Source organism: Physella acuta, unplaced genomic scaffold (genome assembly GCF_028476545.2).
Source record: "Physella acuta isolate Inbredline_101_S28 unplaced genomic scaffold, ASM2847654v3 ptg000457l, whole genome shotgun sequence".
NCBI lineage: Eukaryota > Metazoa > Mollusca > Gastropoda > Physidae > Physella > Physella acuta.
The window spans coordinates 873,252-879,251 of NW_026731976.1; positions in this window are offsets into that span (position 1 = coordinate 873,252).

The window sequence follows — 6,000 nt, forward strand, 5'->3', positions numbered from 1 at the left end:
TCCAACCCTCTAGCCTGTAGGTACAACATTGTCCAACCCTCTAGCCTGTATGTACTACATTGTCCAACCCTCTAGCCTGTAGGTACTACATTGTCCAACCCTCTAGCCTGTAGGTACAACATTGTCCAACCCTCTAGCCTGTAGGTATTACATTGCCCTACCCTCTAGCTTGTAGGTACTACATTGTCCAACCCTCTAGTCTAGCGTGTAGGTACTACATTGCCCTACCCTCTAGCTTGTAGGTACTACATTGTCCAACCCTCTAGTCTAGCGTGTAGGTACTACATTGTCCAACCCTCTAGTCTAGCGTGTAGGTACTACATTGCCCTACCCTCTAGCTTGTAGGTACTACATTGTCCAACCCTCTAGCCTGTAGGTACTACATTGTCCAACCCTCTAGCTTGTAGGTACTACATTGTCCAACCCTCTAGTCTAGCGTGTAGGTACTACATTGTCCAACCCTCTAGTCTAGCGTGTAGGTACTACATTGCCCTACCCTCTAGCTTGTAGGTACTACATTGTCCAACCCTCTAGCCTGTAGGTACTACATTGTCCAACCCTCTAGCCTGTAGGTACTACATTGTCCAACCCTCTAGCCTATCGTGTAGGTACTACATTGTCCAACCCTCTAGTCTAGCGTGTAGGTACTACATTGCCCTACCCTCTAGCTTGTAGGTACTACATTGTCCAACCCTCTAGCCTATCGTGTAGGTACTACATTGTCCAACCCTCTAGCCTGTAGGTACTACATTGTCCAACCCTCTAGCTTGTAGGTACTACATTGTCCAACCCTCTAGCCTGTAGGTACTACATTGTTCAACCCTCTAGCTTGTAGGTACTACATTGTCCAACCCTCTATACTGTAGGTACTACATTGTCCAACCGTCTAGCTTGTAGGTACTACATTGTCCAACCCTCTAGCTTGTAGGTACTACATTGTCCAACCCTCTAGCTTGTAGGTACTACATTGTCCAACCCTCTAGCTTGTAGGTTCTACATTGTCCAACCCTCTAGCCTGTAGGTACTACATTGTCCAACCCTCTAGTCTAGCCTGTAGGTACTACATTGTCCAACCCTCTAGCCTGTAGGTACTACATTGTCCAACCCTCTAGCCTGTAGGTACTACATTGTCCAACCCTCTAGCCTGTAGGTACTACATTGTCCAACCCTCTAGCCTGTAGGTACTACATTGTCCAACCCTCTAGCCTGTAGGTACTACATTGTCCAACCCTCTAGCCTGTAGGTACTACATTGTCCAACCCTCTAGCCTGTAGGTACTACATTGTCCAACCCTCTAGCCTGTAGGTACTACATTGTCCAACCCTCTAGCCTGTAGGTACTACATTGTCCAACCCTCTAGCCTGTAGGTACTACATTGTCCAACCCTCTAGCCTGTAGGTACTACATTGTCCAACCCTCTAGCCTGTAGGTACTACATTGTCCAACCCTCTAGTCTGTAGGTACTACATTGTCCAACCCTCTAGCCTGTAGGTACTACATTGTCCAACCCTCTAGCCTGTAGGTACTACATTGTCCAACCCTCTAGTCTAGCCTGTAGGTACTACATTGTCCAACCCTCTAGCCTGTAGGTACTACATTGTCCAACCCTCTAGTCTGTAGGTACTACATTGTCCAACCCTCTAGCCTGTAGGTACTACATTGTCCAACCCTCTAGCCTGTAGGTACTACATTGTCCAACCCTCTAGCCTGTAGGTACTACATTGTCCAACCCTCTAGTCTGTAGGTACTACATTGTCCAACCCTCTAGCCTGTAGGTACTACATTGTCCAACCCTCTAGCCTGTAGGTACTACATTGTCCAACCCTCTAGTCTAGTCTGTAGGTACTACATTGTCCAACCCTCTAGCCTGTAGGTACTACATTGTCCAACCCTCTAGTCTGTAGGTACTACATTGTCCAACCCTCTAGCCTGTAGGTACTACATTGTCCAACCCTCTAGCCTGTAGGTACTACATTGTCCAACCCTCTAGCCTGTAGGTACTACATTGTCCAACCCTCTAGTCTGTAGGTACTATATTGTCCAACCCTATTGCCTGTAGGTACTACATTGTCCAACCCTCTAGCCTGTAGGTACTACATTGTCCAACCCTCTAGCCTGTAGGTACTACATTGTCCAACCCTCTAGCCTGTAGGTACTACATTGTCCTACCCTCTAGCCTGTAGGTACTACATTGTCCAACCCTCTAGCCTGTAGGTACTACATTGTCCAACCCTCTAGCCTGTAGGTACTACATTGTCCTACCCTCTAGCCTGTAGGTACTACATTGTCCTACCCTCTAGCCTGTAGGTACTACATTGTCCTACCCTCTAGCCTGTAGGTACTACATTGTCCTACCCTCTAGCCTGTAGGTACTACATTGTCCAACCCTCTAGCTTGTAGGTACTACATTGTCCAACCCTCTAGCCTGTAGGTACTACATTGTCCAACCCTCTAGCTTGTAGGTACAACATTGTCCAACCCTCTAGCTTGTAGGTACTACATTGTCCAACCCTCTAGCCTGTAGGTACAACATTGTCCAACCCTCTAGCTTGTAGGTACTACCTTGTCCAACCCTCTAGCCTGTAGGTACTACCTTGTCCAACCCTCTAGCCTGTAGGTACAACATTGTCCAACCCTCTAGCCTGTAGGTACTACCTTGTCCAACCCTCTAGCCTGTAGGTACAACATTGTCCAACCCTCTAGCCTGTAGGTACTACATTGTCCAACCCTCTAGCTTGTAGGTACTACCTTGTCCAACCCTCTAGCCTGTAGGTACTACATTGTCCAACCCTCTAGCCTGTAGGTACAACATTGTCCAACCCTCTAGCCTGTAGGTACTACCTTGTCCAACCCTCTAGCCTGTAGGTACAACATTGTCCAACCCTCTAGCCTGTAGGTACTACATTGTCCAACCCTCTAGCTTGTAGGTACTACATTGTCCAACCCTCTAGTGCATGATGCCCTCGGGTGCCCACTTACCTGTTGTGACCTTGAAACACCTGGCAGTAGTGACCTGCCTAATTATGTCTGGTATGTTTCATGAAAATCAATGATGAACACGTGCTAATTAAATGCTTTAACTAGAAATTAGACATTATTCACTCAATAATTTCATTTAGTAATAAAGGAACTCTCACAAATACAATCAACATGCAAACAATTGACTTAACGTAATTGATATTTGACAAAATATTTGACAACAAATTTAACAAGAAAAAAATATTAGAAATGTTAATTAAAAAGAAAAAAAATGTAAATTAAAAAAGTAAAAAAAAAATGTTAATTAAAAAAGTAAAAAATCAATGTAAACTAAAAAAGTAAAAAAAAAATGTAAACTAAAAAAAGTAAAAAAAAATTAAGGATACGTAAGTTGGACAAAACATTTGGATACGAAATGATAAAAATAGAATATTCAGCTGACCTAGTTTCGTGTCCTAGTTTCTGGAAGACGCTGCACGTTCCCCGGGGGCTTTAAACTAGGTCGTGCCTGCTACCTGTATGACAAGTTAATGGCAGGCTGGCAAACAGCACAGGTGAGCATCGTTAGCTGACAGGTAGATGTGACATACAGCACAGGTGAGCATCGTTAGCTGTGACAGGTAGATGTGACATACAGCACAGGTGAGCATCGTTAGCTATGACAGGTAGATGTGACATACAGCACAGGTGAGCATCGTTAGCTATGACAGGTAGATGTGACGAATAGTGTTGATTACCCGACTCGCCCCTGTCATGTGACCCACTCCTGTCATGTGACCCACCCACCTGACTCACGAACCTGACCCACTCCTGTCATGTGACCCACCCCTGTCATGTGACCCACCCTGTCATGTGACCCACCCTGTCCTGTGACCCACCCAGCTGACCCACCCCTGTCATGTGACCCACCCACTTGACCCACCCTGTCATGTGACCCACTCCTGTCATGTGACCCACCCACCTGACTCACGAACCTGACCCACCCCTGTCATGTGACCCACCCCTGTCATGTGACCCACCCCTGTCATGTGACCCACCCCTGTCATGTGACCCACACCTGTCATGTAACCCACCCACCTGACTCACCCACCTGACCCACCCTTTCATGCGACCCACCCACCTGACCCACCCTGTCATGTGACCCACCCAGCTGACCCACCCTGTCATGTGACCCACCCCTGTCATGTGACCCACCCTGTCATGTGACCCACCCTGTCATGTGACCCACCCTGTCATGTGACCCACCCTATCATGTGACCCACCCTGTCATGTGACTCACCCACCTGACCCACCCTGTCATGTGACTCACCCACCTGACTCACCCACCTGACCCACCCAGCTGACCCACCCCTGTCATGTGACCCACCCCTGTCATGTGACCTCCCCCCCCTGTCATGTGACTCGCCCACCTGACTCACCCACCTGACCCACCCACCTGACCCCTCTGTCATGTGACCCACCCCTGTCATGTGACCCACCCCTGTCATGTGACCGACCCACCTGACCCACCCACCTGATACACCCTGTCATGTGACCCACTCTGTCATGTGACCCACCCCTGTCATGTGACCCACCCCTGTCATGTGACCCACCCTGTCATGTGACCCCCCCCCCCCCCTGTCATGTGACCCACCCACCTGACCCACCCTGTCATGTGACTCACCCACCTGACTCACCCACCTGACCCACCCAGCTGACCCACCCCTGTCATGTGACCCACCCCTGTCATGTGACCTCCCCCCCCTGTCATGTGACTCGCCCACCTGACTCACCCACCTGACCCACCCACCTGACCCCCCTGTCATGTGACCCACCCCTGTCATGTGACCCACCCCTGTCATGTGACCCACCCCTGTCATGTGACCCACCCCTGTCATGTGACCCACCCCTGTCATGTGACCCACCCCTGTCATGTGACCCACCCACCTGACTCACCCACCTGACCCACCCACCTGACCCACCCCTGTCATGTGACCCACCAATGTCATGTGACCCACCCCTGTCATGTGACCCACCCCTGTCATGTGACCCACCCTGTCATGTGACCCCCCCCTGTCCTGTGACCCACTCAGCTGACCCACCCTGTCATGTGACCCACCCAGCTGACCCTCCCTGTCATGTGACCCACCCCTGTCATGTGACCCACCCTGTCATGTGACCCACCCCTGTCATGTGACCCACCCCTGTCATGTGACCCACCCTGTCGTGTGACCCACCCACCTGACCCACCCACCTGACCCACCCCTGTCATGTGACCCACCCCTGTCATGTGACCCACCCCTGTCATGTGACCCACCCTGTCGTGTGACCCACCCCTGTCATGTGACCCACCCACCTGACCCACCCACCTGACCCACCCACCTGACCCACCCTGTCGTGTGACCCACACCTGTCATGTGACCCACACCTGTCATGTGACCCACCCACCTGACCCACACCTGTCATGTGACCCACCCACCTGACCCACCCACCTGACCCACACTGTCATGTGACCCACCCCTGTCATGTGACCCACCCAGCTGACCCACCCCTGTCATGTGACCCACCCCTGTCATGTGACCCACCCCTGTCATGTGACCCACCCACCTGACCCACCCTGTCATGTGACCCACCCCTGTCATGTGACCCACCCACCTGACCCACCCACCTGACCCACCCACCTGACCCACCCCTGTCATGTGACCCACCCCTGTCATGTGACCAACCCCTGTCATGTGACCCACCCCTGTCATGTGACCCACCCCTGTCATGTGACCCACCCTGTCATGTGACCCACCCACCTGACCCACCCTGTCATGTGACCCACCCTGTCATGTGACCCACCCACCTGACCCACCCCTGTCATGTGACCCACCCTGTCATGTGACCCACCCCTGTCATGTGACCCACCCCTGTCATGTGACCCACCCCTGTCATGTGACCCACCCTGTCATGTGACCCACCCACCTGACCCACCCTGTCATGTGACCCACCCCTGTCATGTGACCCACCCACCTGACCCACCCTGTCATGTGACCCACC